The sequence below is a fragment of the Taudactylus pleione genome, unplaced genomic scaffold (genome assembly GCF_031769625.1).
Source record: "Taudactylus pleione unplaced genomic scaffold, aTauple2 ptg000041l, whole genome shotgun sequence".
NCBI classification, from domain to species: Eukaryota; Metazoa; Chordata; class Amphibia; order Anura; family Myobatrachidae; genus Taudactylus; species Taudactylus pleione.
Window position 1 is genome coordinate 40,076,880 of NW_028284443.1, and position 17,504 is coordinate 40,094,383.

The following is a 17,504-nucleotide window of genomic DNA, read 5'->3' on the forward strand; positions in this document are numbered from 1 at the left end:
TTAGCAAAAAGGTTGTTAAATAAGGACAGAATTGGCAGTTGATGTGGCTCTGGCACAAAGAGGACATGGCCATAAAATTTTATATGGTTAATTTTCAAAAATTCAATACCACTTAGTAAAGTGATGATCATTCCATTGTTCCAAAATGTTTGATTTCCTCAAAGTGTAAAAACATTTCAATGTCATAAACAGATCAGGGTAATTTCCTGGCTATGCAGATTTTACATTGTAAACACTATTTTCTGTTAAAACACGTTATTACATAGAAAAAAAGAGATGTCTAAGAAGTTAATTAAAGAAGCCCACAGGATCCTAACTTGAGATTTCTCCTGTAGTTCAGAGATTTGTGGAACAAAATTGCGGCATTTTTGAAGGAACGTATAGGGAGGCATTTTACAAATAGAAGAACTTTTTAGAAAGTGTAGAATAGGCTCTTCGGTGCACCTTGGATTCTGAAGCAGTGCAATAATGAGAATCCAGGGTCTACCGCAAAAATAAAAAATATTGCAAATATATATATATATAACGTATAAAGCTACCTTCCAAGCCATTTTCATCAATTTATTTTGATTTTAATGACAGTAGTTAATTTGTTTCACTACTTTTAGTATTGATTTAACCTTGTTATTTATAAATAGTATAAATATTTAATTTTATAGTAAAATTATGCTGTAATGCAAAACAGAATACATATAAACTTCATAATTCTACACATTAATACAACTTATCCAATATTAATTTCTACTTTTAAAATTACTTCATTTTTCTTATTTTCATATATATATATATATATATATATATATATTACAGAGCCATATATGTTCTAGTGCCAGTGTACTGTTGCTAGATAGATTTCACCTTTACATGAAAATATGATGGCTAATAAAACTGATACAGATAAGTGGATCGGACCACAGGTATTAAAATAATCAATTATATAATGACATTAGGAAATATTATTTGAAAATTTGTTCTCTATTTCTTCTTAATTGGTTAAACTGCTGTGATACTGTATATACAGTACTATTACTATTTTGTGCTACTAATATCTTGTTGTTCAATTTGATTTTAACACGTGATGATTATTGATCATTTGATTTATAATTTTCTTGTTGCAATATGTAATATGTTTTAATTCCAGTTTCTTGATATAGAAGTTTTTCATGTATGAAATCTTCAAATTTTTGTAGCATGTGGTATGAAAATTTACACAAGATTCACATTGTGATCTCCAAACTAGTTTTGGATCCTAAGATGAAGTCTTTGTAACTGATGTGTAATGTGGGGTATAAATTTGGTCGATGGGCTGGCCAACCGACTGATTTGGTAAGTATGTGCCTGTGCATACACACTTACCAATGAGCCGACAAAATGTCTGGCCAGAGAAACCAGTGTTGACATAATTGTCTGTGGTTCCTGTGACCAATATAAGAGTCAGTTGGTGATCCGTGCACACAAACAGATGCACAAAATACATCTGAACGATATATACTGTATCACCCGTGCACGCAGGGGGGTTTCCAAGTACCTAGAAAACCCCCTTGGCCACCGCTCCATTAACGCGCAACTGAACAACATTTCTTTTCCAAAGAGAAGGAGCAGCGGCTTTTTACACTGGCTGGGGCTGGGCTGGGCTGGGCTGGCTGATTGAAGGGGGAGCTGCAACTGCAGTGCGCAGTTCCTCCCAGGCTATTCCAATGATGGTGCATCATGAGAGGCTGAATGATGAGCTGCCGCCCAGTGACTGACTGTATCCGTGGTGCTTTCCCCAGGAGCCCCACAGGTGTGTGTACTATATGTGGGGATGCGTGGCAGAGGAAAGGAGGTGACGGTGGGGATGTGTATCATGTGGTGTCTTGCCAGCGTGGTGGTTGCCTGGTGAGGAGACAGGGGTTGTTGGCAGGGGAGGTGGGAATCTTTAATAAATCATGTTTTTGCCTGCATTCACTTTTTAAGTGACAGAGATGTGTGTGTAGTCTTTGTCAGTTTGTGTGTGTCAGTATGTGTGTGACAGTGTGTAGTCTTTGTCAGTTTGTGTGTGTCAGTATGTAGTCTTTGTCAGTGTATGTGCATGTCTGTGCAATGCTGACCTGTCTATAAAAAAATATATATATGGTACTTGTGTAGTTTACAGACTCATTACCTTTTTATATAGAACTCTGTTGGTGAAAGTTGTACGCTCGCCACATGGTTATATTCCCTCTCTATGCCCACATGGAAGGTAGTGAATGTCTCTGGATACTTAATAAGGTAATGAGTCTGCAAAGTACACAAGTACTATATATATATATATATATATCAAAAATTACCAGAGCTGGCATGGAGCACCTATTGTGCTTATATAACTTATTGAAAAATAAATAAATAAAACTAATACCAAACCTGTGATTTTGTGCAATACAATGCTAATACAAGGGTGGCAGTATTTAGACTACCATCATCATCCAATATATATAAATTTGTTAGTGTGTGATCTTTAGAAACAATCAGTACAACTAAAGTGCCAATGCAAAAAGATCCTATTGGGAATCCATAGGTAATTAGTGACAATAATACATAAAGTAAAATGTGACTTAATAAAAGTGAGAAAAATTCATTTTTTAAAAGGCATAAATTATTTTTAATCAGACACAACAATAATATCCTCCTACATGAACGATAAAAGACGTAAAACACATAAAACCATGGATAAAATTATGTATATATAGAAAAATATAGCTGTGAATTTATCAGAATAAATATGGATAAAAAATCGTTTCTTATCTGATAAAAATGGCAAGTTCATAAAATGGGAAGAGAATAAGAGCCACCGCCAACGCGTTTCGTCCATATCCTGGACTTCTTCAAGGGATATTCTGGCTCCTGTGGGGTATCTCATATTTATACCCCTTCTAATAAGGACAAACAAGGATTGACAAGTCTCCTTTGTGACATCACTTCCGGTTTTCTTAATAATACTTGTCCATTGGAACGGAATAATTATTTATATTTATAATAGATTGTCTCCTTTATTAATGCATTAGTTGATTAAAAGTCCGTTTCTTAAATATAAGTTATTTAATAGTGCATCGCTCCTTTTGATAGCCACCTAGCGTCACATCACTTCCGCCCTTACTTTCCATGTGACACGGTACTTCCGCCCTCTTCTGAGTGTGTGGTGTGAATCGTCATTTCCGCCTCCGCTGACTCCGTCCTCGTCAAACGCTACATGACCTCCCTCGTTCTTCCGGATGGGCTGAAGGGTCCACCCACTCCCCGACCACGTGCACATCGCGTCATGCGTCACTGCTTCATAGATCATCTCTAGATTCATCTTCCACTGACTGGCAGCATCCATCTTGGTACTCCAAGAGATGTCTCTATTCACGGCCATCTTGTAGCTCCCGTTAATTGCCATCTTTGTACTCCCATATATACTTAATTTCTATGATCCTGGAAGTAGCAATTGGATTATTTTCCTATATAATACAATGGAAACACCATTAATATAAACATATATTGCAAGCTATATATTGTGCAATCTGTGAAATAGATTTGTTAAAAGGTCACAATTTCCCACATCTGCTCCGAATCTAAGTCCAATTATAGATTTTCATAATGTTTGATGGTTCAGTTCATACTTAAAACACTTTAATAAATAATATATAATAAAAGTCTCCTTTGGTCATTTTTGCATATATTTCTTGGAAAAGGAAAGGGAGATGTATGTATATATATATATATATATATATATATATATATATATATATATATAGTCTTTTTCCGGCTGTGTGATCAAATGGTTCTTATATGAGTCTTAAGGTGTGGAACCAATATTGCTTCATTCTTAAAATTCTTGCATCCATCTTCAAGTTGTGAATCGGAGATGGTTCCTATATAGGTCTTAAGATATGGAACCTATACTACTTCATTCTTGGAATTCTTGCATCCATCTTCAAGTTGTAAATCAGTAATTTCTTCTTAAGGGGTTCATGCCTATATTGTCACATCAAGAACTACCGTACCTAGTCTTCCCTGGAGGTCTCCCATCCAAGTACTAACCAAGCCCAATGGTGCTTAGCTTCCAAGATCAGACGAGATTGGGCGTTCTAACCCAGGTATGACGGTAGGTAAATTAGGACATAGCATGAATCACCCTAATATACTTTCTTCATCTTCATTAGAGAAAAGGAGCTATCTCATAATTGTCATTGAATCCTCTAGGAATTATAGTGTCCAGTTCAAAGATCCAGAACATCTCACGTTTGGATAATTTGTTCGCAAGGTCTCCTCCTCTATCTCCCAATTCCACATGTTCTATTGCTTTGAATGTTAATTCATCTGGGTCCGATCTATGGTGTGAAATAAAATGTCTTGACACCATATGAGTCTCCACCTTGTTTTTAATGTTTCTAATGTGCTCTTGTATGCGAAGTTTCAAGGGTCTTTTGGTCTTACCAACATATTTTGTTCCACATGAACATTCCAAGAGGTAGATGACTGATGTTGAGTTGCAATTAAGGTGTTGTTTGATTTTGTATTCCTTACTATTTGTAGAGTTACTGAAGGTCTTTCTCTGCCGGTGTAAAAATTTACATATATTGCACTTGCCACATTTGTAACTCCCTGGACAGTTATGTATGATGTTGGATTTTGGGGCATTAATATCTCTTAGCATACTAGGTGCTAGAGAGTCTTTTAGGTTCCTTGCCTTTCTAAAAACAATGGGGGGTCTGGGTGGTAAAATTTCCTTTAGAACTGGATCCATTAAGAGGATCTTCCAATGTTTGTTAAGAGAATTCTTAATATCTCTCTCCTGTGAATTATATGTTGTACTAAATGGAATGATGTTCTTCTTTGTCTCTTCTGAGTTTTTATACTCCAGTAACTTATTCCTCTCTATGGTATCCATTCTGTCTTTTGCTTCCAATAATAACTTCGAAGGATATTCTTTTTCTAAGAATCGATTGGTATATATTTGAATTTGCTCATTGCATGTCTGTGTTTCACTGCAGTTTCTTTTTATCCTGTGAAATTGTGAGTACGGAATGTTTTCCTTCCATCTTCTTAGGTGTCCGCTTTTGAAATGGAGATAACTATTAGTGTTGACTTCTTTTATGAAGTTCTTTGTGATGATCTTATTTTCTTCTCCAATTAGAACTAGATCCAGGAATTCAATCGTACTCTTATTAATTTTTGACGTGAATTTCAGATTCATATTATTGGCTGAAATATGATTTAAGAACAAATAAAAATCTTCTTCCGACCCTTCCCGTATTATCAGAATGTCGTCTATGTACCTCTTAAAAAATATAATATTATCACCAAATGGATTATTTTCATAGACGTAATTCTTTTCCCAACATCCCATAAAAAGATTGGCAAAGCTTGGGGCAAACGTCGTCCCCATAGGGGGGTGCATGATAACGGTCTCACAAAAAACCCTTTAGTGTGAGATAAAGGACACACATTTGAGACAATATTATATATAGGGACTCATACACAATTGGCGCTGCAGTCTTCTGTTACATATATATATATATATATATATATAAAATCTCAATCAGTTTGGAAACCCCCCTTTCAAAATCCTGCGTTTGCCACTGCTGTATCGCATTTTTTGTGCTGCACAGCTGGCGCAGTATATTTTTGAACAACGTAGTTCCCGAGTATATTGTGCATATATAAGTATAAATACCTGCAGATTGACTGAATGATATATTGGTTGTTGGCTGTATGAATGATATATTGTGCAGAGTGTGCCCAGCATTAGAGATTTAGCAGTGTAGTTCAAAGCTGTCTGAGTCTGTTACAGATCATGCTCTTTTAAGAAATGTTTTGAGACATCTTCAATTGTTCCAGCTGACTGGTGCCCTATATATTTTAAAACATAAAAGGATGATTTTTTGCATAGTAGAATAGTTATTGATGGTGAAAACTTTATAAGACAAAACTTTTCATTTACTATTATGTTGTTTTAAAGATGCAAAGGGATGAACTAATGCCATTGTCAAGTCAGATATATGCTATGTCTATAATATAGAATAATCAAGGATATTCCACCTTACATTTATCACAAAATGATACACTGCAGTATACACTGTACTTTCTTGTCCCTCTGTTAAAGAAAATAAATAGAGGCAATTTAAAAGCAGAATAAGTATTTTATGGCTGATAAATACATATAGAGTTATTAATGAATAAGTCAAAGTCAAATGAAGATACATAAACTTGCACAAAGACACAGATGGACTTTATTGACCTGCATCTGGGACCCTGGCCAAATTCTGTAAGGTATAATATTCACTGCAATAATCTTATCCATTCTGTGTTTATTAAAGAAAGTATCAGAGAACTCCATTAAAATGAAACATGCAATTTAATAAAGCTCTATAGAACTGTTCCAAGAAAACATTATTTCAGTTGTGCAGTACAAAGACTACCTCCTACAGTGTTGTTCAATTAATTAGTTCACCAAAATGACTAATTGTCAGTTTAATAGCCTCACAATCTAGGATGGCATGTATAATTGTGAATCTCATGACAAACCAGCATCCAAGGGACTTACAGTACATTGAAGTTTATGCTTCTGAACAATGTGTTGAGAGTGAATAACCAATATTTCATGATTTGTCTTGTTTATTTTGTATTGTTTATTTATTAGCAATATTTGCTTCATTCATTAAATATTGAACTGTACAACTTGGGCAGCTCTGGTCCAAAAATTCTCAGGTAGACCTTTTCATCTCTTTCTTCTATGTAATTTATACCCTAAACCAGAAGGTCCCAAACGCGGTCCACAAGGCTTCCCAACAGCTCAGGTTTTAGAGATATACATCGTTGAACACAGCAGACTTAATTAGTGCTCAACCATTGATATTTGTAAAACCTGAACTGTGGGGGAGCCTTGAGGACAGCATCTGGGAACCTCTGCCCTAAACAATAATATATACAGTATATATATTAGGGGTGTGCACCGGACACTTTTCGTGTTTTGTGTTTTGGTTTTGGATCTGGATCTTTCTTCGTGTTTTGGATCTGGATTGGTTTTGCCAAAACCACCCTTCCGTGTTTTGGGTTCTGGGTTTTGTGTTTTGGATCTGGATTTTTTCTTAAAAAATAAAAAAAACCCGCTAAAATCACATAAATGGGCCTTTTTTTGTTCCTACGCTATTAATAACCCCAATAACATTAATTTCCACTCATTTCCACTCTATTCTGAACACCTCACACCTCACAATATTGTTTTTAGGCCAAAAGGTTGTACCGAGGAAGCTGGATGACTATGCTAAGCGACACAAGGGGGCGGCACAAACACGTGGCCCATCTAGGAGTGGCACTGCAGTGGCAGACAGGAAGCCAATCAGCGTTATGGTGCCCATTTGCATGTAGCACGAACCCGGGAGATCCGTGCTACATGCATCTGTGTGATTGGCACAGAGCAATGACAGGTCCGTGAGACCCGTCTGTGCTGCTGTGGTAAAAAAAAAAAAAAAAACCTGTGTAAAAAAAGAAAAAAATGGCGTGCACCCCCCCAAAAAAGAGCAACCAGCCCCGGGCATTAGTAACCCAGTGCTGGGTGTGCTTAAATACAGGGGACAAACGACGTAGGGGTCCCCTGTACTTAAGCACAACCAGCACCGGGCTAGTCAGAACCAGCGCTGGTTGCCAAAATACGGGGGACAAACGACGTAGGGGTCCCCTGTATTCTGCGCAACCAGCTCTGGGCTCTGATCCGGTCCTGGTTCTGGAAATATAGGGGACAAAAAATGAGTAGGGTTCCCCTGTATGTTCCAGAACCAGCACTGGACTTTTTCTAGCGGGGGGCTGATGCCACAGCCAGGGGAGCCCTTTCACCGGGCCCCCCAGCCGCAGCATCAACCCTGACCGCTAGTCAGCCCAGGCCGGGGATCCCTGGAGAGCTGGGGACCCCCCCAATAAAGGGGTCACCCTCTCCAGGGCACCCCAGGCCCAGGCTGATAGCCCGGGGCTATCCCCGCCACCCCTGGTGGCGGTGGGTGGCGGGTTGATTGTGTGGTGTGGTGTAAATAAAGAATATCAAACATTGTCTTTACAAGTAGAACTGCAAGTCCCAGCTAGCCTGCCCCGCATGCTGGTACTTGGAGAACCACAAGTACCAGCATGCAGGGCATTAAGGGCCCACTAGTACCTGTAGTTCACCTGTAAAAAAAATGTTTAAAAAAACACAGGACACACACACCGTGACAGTATAAGTTTATTAAACATACATACACACACACACATGTACACATACTCACCTATGTAACCTGTAGCATCGGTCCACTTGTCCGGTAAAGTATCCCTAGGGGACCTGTGAAAAAAAACATACTCACCATCTCCTATGCGAGGTTCTGTCCTCTTCGTTCCAAAGTAGGCATCCCCGGACTTGGCAAAAAAAAAAAACGAAAACGTGATCCACGAACTTAGTACCGTTCTATAGAACGGTACTTCCCGAATGAGAGCTTAGCGGCGGGGTATCACCATGGAAACCCCGCTGCTAAGCGTTCATTGGCTGAGAGAGGTCATCTCCCGTCTCTCAGCCAATGAACGGCTCCCTCCATTGTAGTCAATGGTGGGAACCGCAGGGTAAACTTTAATAACCTTGCGGCTCCCAGCATTGACTACAATGGAGGGAGCCATTCATTGGCTGAGAGAGACGGGAGATGGCCTCTCTCAGCCAATGAACGCTTAGCAGCGGGGTTTCCATGGTGATACCCCGCCGCTAAGCTCTCATTCGGGAAGTACCGTTCTATAGAACGGTACTAAGTTCGTGGATCGCGTTTTCGTTTTTTTTTTTTTGCCAAGTCCGGGGATGCCTACTTTGGAACGAAGAGGACAGAACCTCGCATAGGAGATGGTGAGTATGTTTTTTTTCACAGGTCCCCTATGGATACTTTACCGGACAAGTGGACCGATGCTACAGGGTTACATAGGTGAGTATGTGTACATGTGTGTGTGTGTGTGTGTGTGTATGTATGTTTAATAAACTTATACTGTCACGGTGTGTGTGTCCTGTGTTTTTTTTAAACATTTTTTTACAGGTGAACTACAGGTACTAGTGGGCCCTTAATGCCCTGCATGCTGGTACTTGTGGTTCTCCAAGTACCAGCATGCGGGGCAGGCTTGCTGGGACTTGCAGTTCTACTTGTAAAGACAATGTTTGATATTCTTTATTTACACCACACCACACAATCAACCCGCCACCCACCGCCACCAGGGGTGGCGGGGATAGCCCCGGGCTATCAGCCTGGGCCTGGGGTGCCCTGGAGAGGGTGACCCCTTTATTGGGGGGGTCCCCAGCTCTCCAGGGATCCCCGGCCTGGGCTGACTAGCGGTCAGGGCTGATGCTGCGGCTGGGGGGCCCGGTGAAAGGGCTCCCCTGGCTGTGGCATCAGCCCCCCGCTAGAAAAAGTCCAGTGCTGGTTCTGGACCATACAGGGGAACCCTACTCATTTTTTTCCCCTGTATTTCCAGAACCAGGACCGGATCAGAGCCCAGAGCTGGTTGCGCAGAATACGGGGGACCCCTACGTCGTTTGTCCCCCGTATTTTGGCAACCAGCTCTGGTTCTGACTAGCCCGGTGCTGGTTGTGTTTAAGTACAGGGGACCCCTATGTCGTTTGTCCCCTGTATTTAAGCACACCCAGCACTGGGTCACTAATGCCCGGGGCTGGTTGCTCTTTTTTTGGGGGGGAGGACGCCATTTTTTTCTCTTTTTACACAGGTTTTTTTTTTTTTATTTACCACAGCAGCACAGACGGGTCTCACGGACCCGTTAGTGCTCTGTGTCAATGACACAGATGCAAGTAGCACGGATCTCCTGGTCCGTGCGTGCATCTGTGTCATTGAAATACACAGCAGCACAGACGGGTCTCACTGACCCATCTGTGCTCTGTGTCACTGTCAATCACACAGATGCATGTAGCACGGATCTCACGAGTCCGTGCTACATGCAAATGAGCACCATAATGCTGATTGGCTGAGAGCCGTGACAGACGGCTCTGTCAGCCAATCAGCACTTTGCCCATTAAAGGCAAAGGCATTTTTTTTTAAATGGCCGCTCGAGGCAAAACCTCGAGATCCGACAGCAGATCTCGAGGTTTTGCCTCGGGAGAGGGATCCGGGGCAGACAGGGAGATCCGAGCTTGGGCTCGGATCGCCCCGGATCCCCGAAGTTCGGGTGGGTTCGGTTCTCAGGGAACCGAACCCGCTCATCCCTAATATATATATATATATATATATATAAAATCTGCAGTCTATTATCTCTGTGGGAGCAATGATAGCACAAATTTGCATGTGAAAGCTATGGAGGCAGCTCAAAAGGTAAACTATAGTTTATTTTACAATATTGTTTGTAAACATTTGATAGAAAATATTAGTCACTAGGCACTGTACTAGCATGCTTGACTCTGCACACACCATTAATTCCTAAAATAATGCAGATTTAACAAACTCGAAAGGCATACAGTAATTTACAAAGCTATCAATGTTGCTACTGTAAGTGCATGCTTAGGGAGGAAGGGAAGTGATCTAGGATTCATCCTGCAGTACATTTTACTTTTGTCTAATACTTCTAGTACTTATAATTAAGATTATTATGATTACTTATGTGCCGTGTGCACAGACTGCTATGTAGCTATGTAGCCTATCCTACTCAAGTGAACATGGTGCCGCAAGCACCTATCCCACCCCTTACCGGCTGCATGCATGGTACCACACCAATCTCTTGCATTGATAATGTCAATATTTTCAAATCAAATATTGTTTTTCTTATTGCTCATCATTACCTTGATGGATTGAGACGAAACTTAGTGCAGGTTATTTCTAGGAGTCTCCACTAGAAAAAAGATAGTTTCATAAAAATGGTTTAATTAGTTTATTCACCAACTTGGAACAAACAGACAGATCTAACGGTATAATATTAGTATAGATTACAGTTATTTTTGTAATGAGCACCCTAACACTGTCACTATTTTCACTAGGATTGTACTTTTTAAAACTGTACTAGATCAATAGGCCATATGGGAAGAAAGTGTAAGAATGTGTAAATTAGTCATAAGTGACAGTACTACTATATAAACAGGAACCACAGTCATTAAGCTAAATGTCCCAGTTAATTTACATTAAGGATTATGGCTAATTAACAGAAGGTTATACGAAAAACAACAAATTGTGCCTGGATATATGTTGTGTGAATAATGAAATAGAAGAAAGGGGGGATGACAGAATGGGAGGTGGGGGGGAGAGGGACATGGAAACTATATGTATAATGTGCCTCTAAGGTTAAAAAACTCCAGAGTTGATATCAAAGCTAGAGGCCGTAATATAAGTATCTTGATTACAATAATGACAATTGTGATTGTGTTGAACTTGTAAAAAACTTTACTAATACTCTTATTCACAATACTATAAATCATATAGAGAGAAGATGAATACTATATCCTTGTATTCATATATATGCTCGGTCTGAAAAAAAAAATATATTTAAGTGTGTCTAAAAAACACACAAATGTCTTTTCTTCTCCAATGAACAATCCTGATCAAAATGATAATTGCCAATTCTTTATTATGGCTAATTAAGTAATCATGTTTCAATACTGTGCTAATTGGATGTGGTTTAATACCGACAGACAGGACACCGTCTGTTTTCATCGGTGTCCTCAGAATCCTTACTTGGGACGCCAGCCTATATACTTATGCTGGAATCCCAACAGATGGCATCCCGATCAAAGGTAACATGGGGCATTTTAGCTGCTAGCTGCAGGGGGGGGGTAGGCACTAAGAGGGGATGGTTGGGTTTAGGCACTAACAGAGAGGGTTAGTTTGCAGGCTTTAGAGGACTAGGTTTAGGCACCAAGAAGGGAGGGTTAGGGGGAGAAGGTGGGATGGTTAGAATACTTACCTGAGCCCTGTCGGAATACCGAGCATGGGGATGCCCCCTGTCAGCATTTTGACAGAAGGCATCCCAACTGCTGGTATCTCATACCCAACCCGTTCTTAATTAAGCATTTAAATTGTGCAATAAGCTGAGTTTTTCAATGCTGCTTTCTGACACTATTTTTTTTATATATGTGTTTTGCTATTTTTGAGGTATTTGATCATATCTTTGGGGATGTTTCTGAAAAAGGACCAAAGCAAAAAAAGTACTATTACTTTGTATCTGGAACAAACCAAGTTGCAATGAAAGGGGTGCAAATATTTATTTTATTTGCATGCAGGGTATGACTACTTCTGCATGTAATTCACAAATGCCGGGCAGCTTTTTTTTTACACTTCAATTTAGATTGTAGTTTAGATACACCCCTCTGACATTTAAATATCTCTGTACATTTTAAAGCTGCCCCACCTGCAGTGCAACATGGTTTTACTCAGGTGCACATGTATTAGCTATTTTTAGCTTTGCTCCCAGCTTAGAATCAGCCCATTAGTGCAGAGTTGTCAAGTTTGTTTTTTTGTCCTTTAAAATCACTAGCATCACTATCAGCAAGTACTGTAGAACAATGATAGATGTACTGTACAATGAACAGGTTCATTTTTATTTTTGGCTTTGCATTCTGGTTTGTCAGGTGTTAAGTGTTGCTCCCAAAGGAGATTGTGATTTCTTTCCATATGTTGAAACAGGGATGATGTTTAAATGTTGTTTCCTAGCAACCTTGACTCACCCTTTGTGCACTTGACCATTCCCATGTTGTTCTAGGTGACTTTGAAAATATAGTATATCCATACTGTCAATAATGTATCTGACTGACTTTTACATAATAATGTATGTATTTAATTGGAAACTTTATGAAAACTTGTTTTATTATTGAATTATTTTTTTTATTAATTTCACTTGGCCTATAATGAATGACACTTTCTCAGTACCATGTTTTTTAATTTTGTTGATAGGACTGGCAATTTATTATTTTAAGACAGAGATAGATCAAATTAGCTTTAGCATAATACACTGGACAAGTTTTTAAAGTTAATGATGGAAGCAAACAGTGTATCAAAATGACAACATAAAATCATATAAAGTATATATAAACTTTAAAGTGATTAATATAATAGAATATATTGTTGATAAATAATCAGTTTGAGCCTTCTCTCCCTTAAACGAACATGAGGATAGCAATCCTGATTTAGTGATTATGTGCTGTGTGGATAAGTGACAATATGCTAATGCATGTTACTGATAAATACATTTTCAATTAGCTGTTGTCTCCAGCATTTTTAGATCTCTCTCTCTCTCTCTTATCTGGGCTTGACTTATCAATCTTTTGATAATGTTGAGAGAGGTAAAGTACCAGCCAATCAGCTGTCATTTTTCAACCACACAGCCTGTAAAATTACATGTTTGATATATCTCCCCACTTTATATCTCTCCAAGCTTTGATATAAATATCCCCCGTAAATCCCTCATCCCATACTATTTATTCCCTACATCTCCTTCTCCACCTTCTTAGATGCACAGGATCACCAATAAATTGGCCCCGGAAATGGCTCTAAAGTGTTAGCAACTATATTATACCTGGAAATTAGACATAACCTGTGTGTTATAAACTGATATCCAGTCCCAAAGCACTCACCATGTAACCCCGCACATTATGTGCTGATTGTGTGTTGAGTTGTAACAAAGAACATGGGGGATATGTACTAATCCTTGGAGAGAGAAAAAGTGGAAAGAGATAAAGTAACTATGAACCAATCAGCCCCTAACTAAAATTTTACAGGCTGTTTTAAAACTGGTAGTTAGGAGCTGTTTGGTTGGTACTTTATCTCTCACCACTTTATCACTCTCCAAGGCTTAGTACCACTCCCCCTGTGTGAGAAGGATAGCTAGGCAGGGGGCATCAGCATTGAAATTTTGGTATCAGCATTGTAAGGCATCTTAGGAACTGCATACTGCACAAAATCAGGGCACTATTCATTCCATATTGATTTTGGGATGCATTGACTGCAGATACTCTCCTCATTCATCTGATGTTAGGACATGCAGTGCTAAGTCAGTCACCATAGGAATTCCTCTATGTTAGACAACAGAAATGCTGCATTTGTGCAGGAGAGTGTATGCTGGGCTTTGACATTTGGAGCAGGGAAGGTTTGTTTCTTTTTTAACTCACTGTGGCAGGTTGAATCCTGGCTAGGTTTTAGGGGGGTTAGAGTCCTGGTCAGACCTCCCATTGATGAATGCTAGGTATTTTGATCCTGGGATGATGGCCAGAACTTTGATTGGGGAGCCTTTTCTGGGACTTCCACTGGATGGATTTGGATGAAAACATCAAAAAGGATCACAGAAGATATACTAGGGAGGTTGAGGTCCCAGTTGGCCCTCCCATTAGTGTAAACTTGGCAGAACTTTGAACGGGGATGCTGCGCAGAACTTTGATCTGAGGAGCCTTTTCTGGGCCTTCCACTGGATGGATTTGGATGAAAACTTTACAGAGGGGTGGCAATTGGTCTGGTATGCCTAAAAGAGCAGTTGGGGTCCAGGTCGGACCTCATGGCAGAGTGCGCCGGAAAGAACTTTGACTTTGGGAGCCGGTTCTGGGTCTTCCACTGGATGGACTTGGACGACATCACATTATTTAGATGAAAACTCACAGAGTGATAACTTTGGATCCCAGAAGACATACTAGGGTGTTGCTCTCCTGGTTGGACTGCCCGTTGGTTTTTGATGAGCAGAACTTTGACACTGGGGATGTTGGGCAAAACTTTGATCTGTGGAGCCTATTCTGGGACTTCCACTGGATGGATTTGCATGAAAACTTCACAGAGGGGTGGCAATTGGTCAAGAATGCCTAATGGAGTGGTTGGGGTCCTGGTTGGACCTCATGGCAGAGAGCACCAGGCAGAACTTTGACCCATGGACCTGTTCTGGGCCTTCCACTGGATGGATTTGCACAACATCACATAATTTGGATGAAAACTTCACCGAGTGGTAACATTGGATCCCAGAAGACATACTGGGGGTTAAGGTCCTTGACAGACCTCCCATTGGTGTATGCTAGGCAGAACTTTGACCCAGGGAGCCTATTCTGGGCCTTCCACTGAATGGATTTGGATAAAAACATCATAGAAAGGTGGCAATTTGTTTGGGATGCCTAATGGAGTGGTTTTGGTCCTGGTCAGACCTCACAGCATAGTGCATTGGGCAGATCTTTGACCAAGTGAGCCTGTTCTGGGCCTTTCACTGGATAGATTTCGACAACATCACATAATAAAACGGAATAACCTGAAGATTTAAACCCAGGCAATGCCGGGTACTTCAGCTAGTACTTTATAAATGTAATAGAACTGTAAATTAGGGGTAGATGTACTAAGTCTTGGAGTGAGATAATGTAGACAGATAAACTACCAACCAATCTGCTCCTGTCATATTTCAAACACATCCTGTAAAGTGATAGGTGCTGGTTGATTGGTACTTTATCACTCTCCATTTTATCTCTATTCAAGGCTTAGTACATCATCCCCTAAATATTATGACACTTAAAAGAAGTCCAAAGTCTCCTTATTGTAAGTCATTGTGCAAAACATATATAAGTATTAAACAATAAAAATTTGAGTAGACAATTTACCGATGAAGTCATTAAAATTGTGACATAATCAAAACTTTTAAAATGACATGCACATACCAGCCACAGAATAAAACATGATGTACAAAGCATACCTACAAAAGGACAATAAGACGTCATAATGAGAATGCTAAATAAATGAGTGTGTGGTGAAATAGGTTGTGAGCCTAGCCTCTTCCAAGTTTACAAATGAGCTACATAAAGAATAGCTGCAGTGTTCTTCAATCAGATTACTAACACAAAGCTGGTGTTAATTAATAAAATATTCTACAACATTTAAAGCTTTATGTTGAATTTCTTAAGAACTGATCTATTAAACATATACCAATTGATATTATTAGTATTTTTTGCATACAAGAATACAATCTATTTATCTGTATTCAGAAATGACAAAATGCATTTTTAGTTGCCAGGAAATATCATAGATGTTTCTGTGGTCTCCAGAAAGAGGCTTGAATCAGAGAGAAGCATTACATGTAAGTACAGTGTTAAATCTGGTGTGGGAAGCTTCCAACGCCAACTTGCCTACTTAAGAAGCCTAGATAGGACATGCAAATGACCCCTTTGAGGGTAGGGCCAGGCTATTTACATCATTAGGTCCCATCCCTGTCATGACAAAATGCTGCGGATCATGGCTCCAAGGGGAGGTTTAGGGCTAAAATGACATAATTTTAGTAACTCCCCCTTCCTATGGAGCCCCATCCTGCTCACTTCAGTAGGAAGTGGGTGGTATGTGGGAGATCCGCACTCTCGACTGGGGTTTTGAATTGTTAGTCTCCCAAACCATCCAAGAGAGTAGGTAAGTATGATCCAGATATTGATACATTTTTGGTACTTTTATTAATTGTTTGATGTAAGTTCATATTTTCAGTCCATATTAGTCTTTAAAATGTACTTCACTATTCTGGGCCCACTTACAGTACTCTGTCTTTTTTTAGAGATTTTCCAGCCATATGAAAGGGAGCTAATTAAGGGGTGCAATAACGATTACCAGAAAGATGAACTGAGATTTATTAAAGACCTGATACAAATATTTGGATTAAAGTAACTGCATCATTTGTGCATAACAATATTTTGTCATTGTCACGAAAAATATATGTTGTTTTATTACCTCTTAAATAATGAGCTGTCTTTCTTGTCACCAGTCAACAACCTAAGCTTTTTCTTCATTCAGCTGGCAAATAAACATCATAAAATCACACTAACTATACAGCAGGAAACAGCTGCATTTCTAACAGACACCTTTATAAATAAATGAAAAGGAAAGAAAGTAAATAGTTCACTGCTGTTGTGTAAGAACTATAATATTGACAAGAAAGTGACCCTCTGATGACTTGTGCATAAAACAAGATGCCTAATGTCTGCAGTTTTACATGGCATTTCATCTTAAAGTGTATTTAAAATACCCCAGAGAATTACTAACAAGACTGTAATTTGCATGGTAAATGAAAGCAGTGGATGTTGCTTGCTACATTGTCATATCTAATAAGGAAAACTGCAAAAGGGCTCTGTGAGTCATGGACAAGACCTGGTTTAGAGTTCAAACAATCCTCAAAAGACTATGCTTTCATGAAGCAGTTGCATATGAAAGGCAAGACAAAGCACTGCATCAGAACATAAAATGTTAATGTAGACAGTAGCATCCTATCAGTTGTATAAGTCTAAACTAAATGAGAAAAATACTTTGGTACAATTTATGATAGTCGTTAAAAATCTAGTGGCTTGAACATGAAAAGTTGTACCTGTAAAACTAATAGAGAAGCTAGAGCTGGACGAATTTCAACTCATGAACCGATGTGACAAGATGTTATCAATTTTAATTAAAAAGATCAAGCTAAATTTCAGAAAATAAAACAGTTTCAATCATACAGTATATGAGACAAAACGCAAATGTTCAAGCCAGTTTGCCTGTGTAAACCAGTTTGAACATGTTAAAGCTAAAATTGACAAA

At 39.2% G+C, this 17,504-nt stretch overlaps 1 pseudogene; it reads right to left on the minus strand.

The window, feature by feature from the left end:
• Positions 1-3,992: 3,992 nt before the first annotated feature.
• On the minus strand, positions 3,993-4,111 carry LOC148538115 (5S ribosomal RNA; annotated as a pseudogene).
• Positions 4,112-17,504: the final 13,393 nt, after the last annotated feature.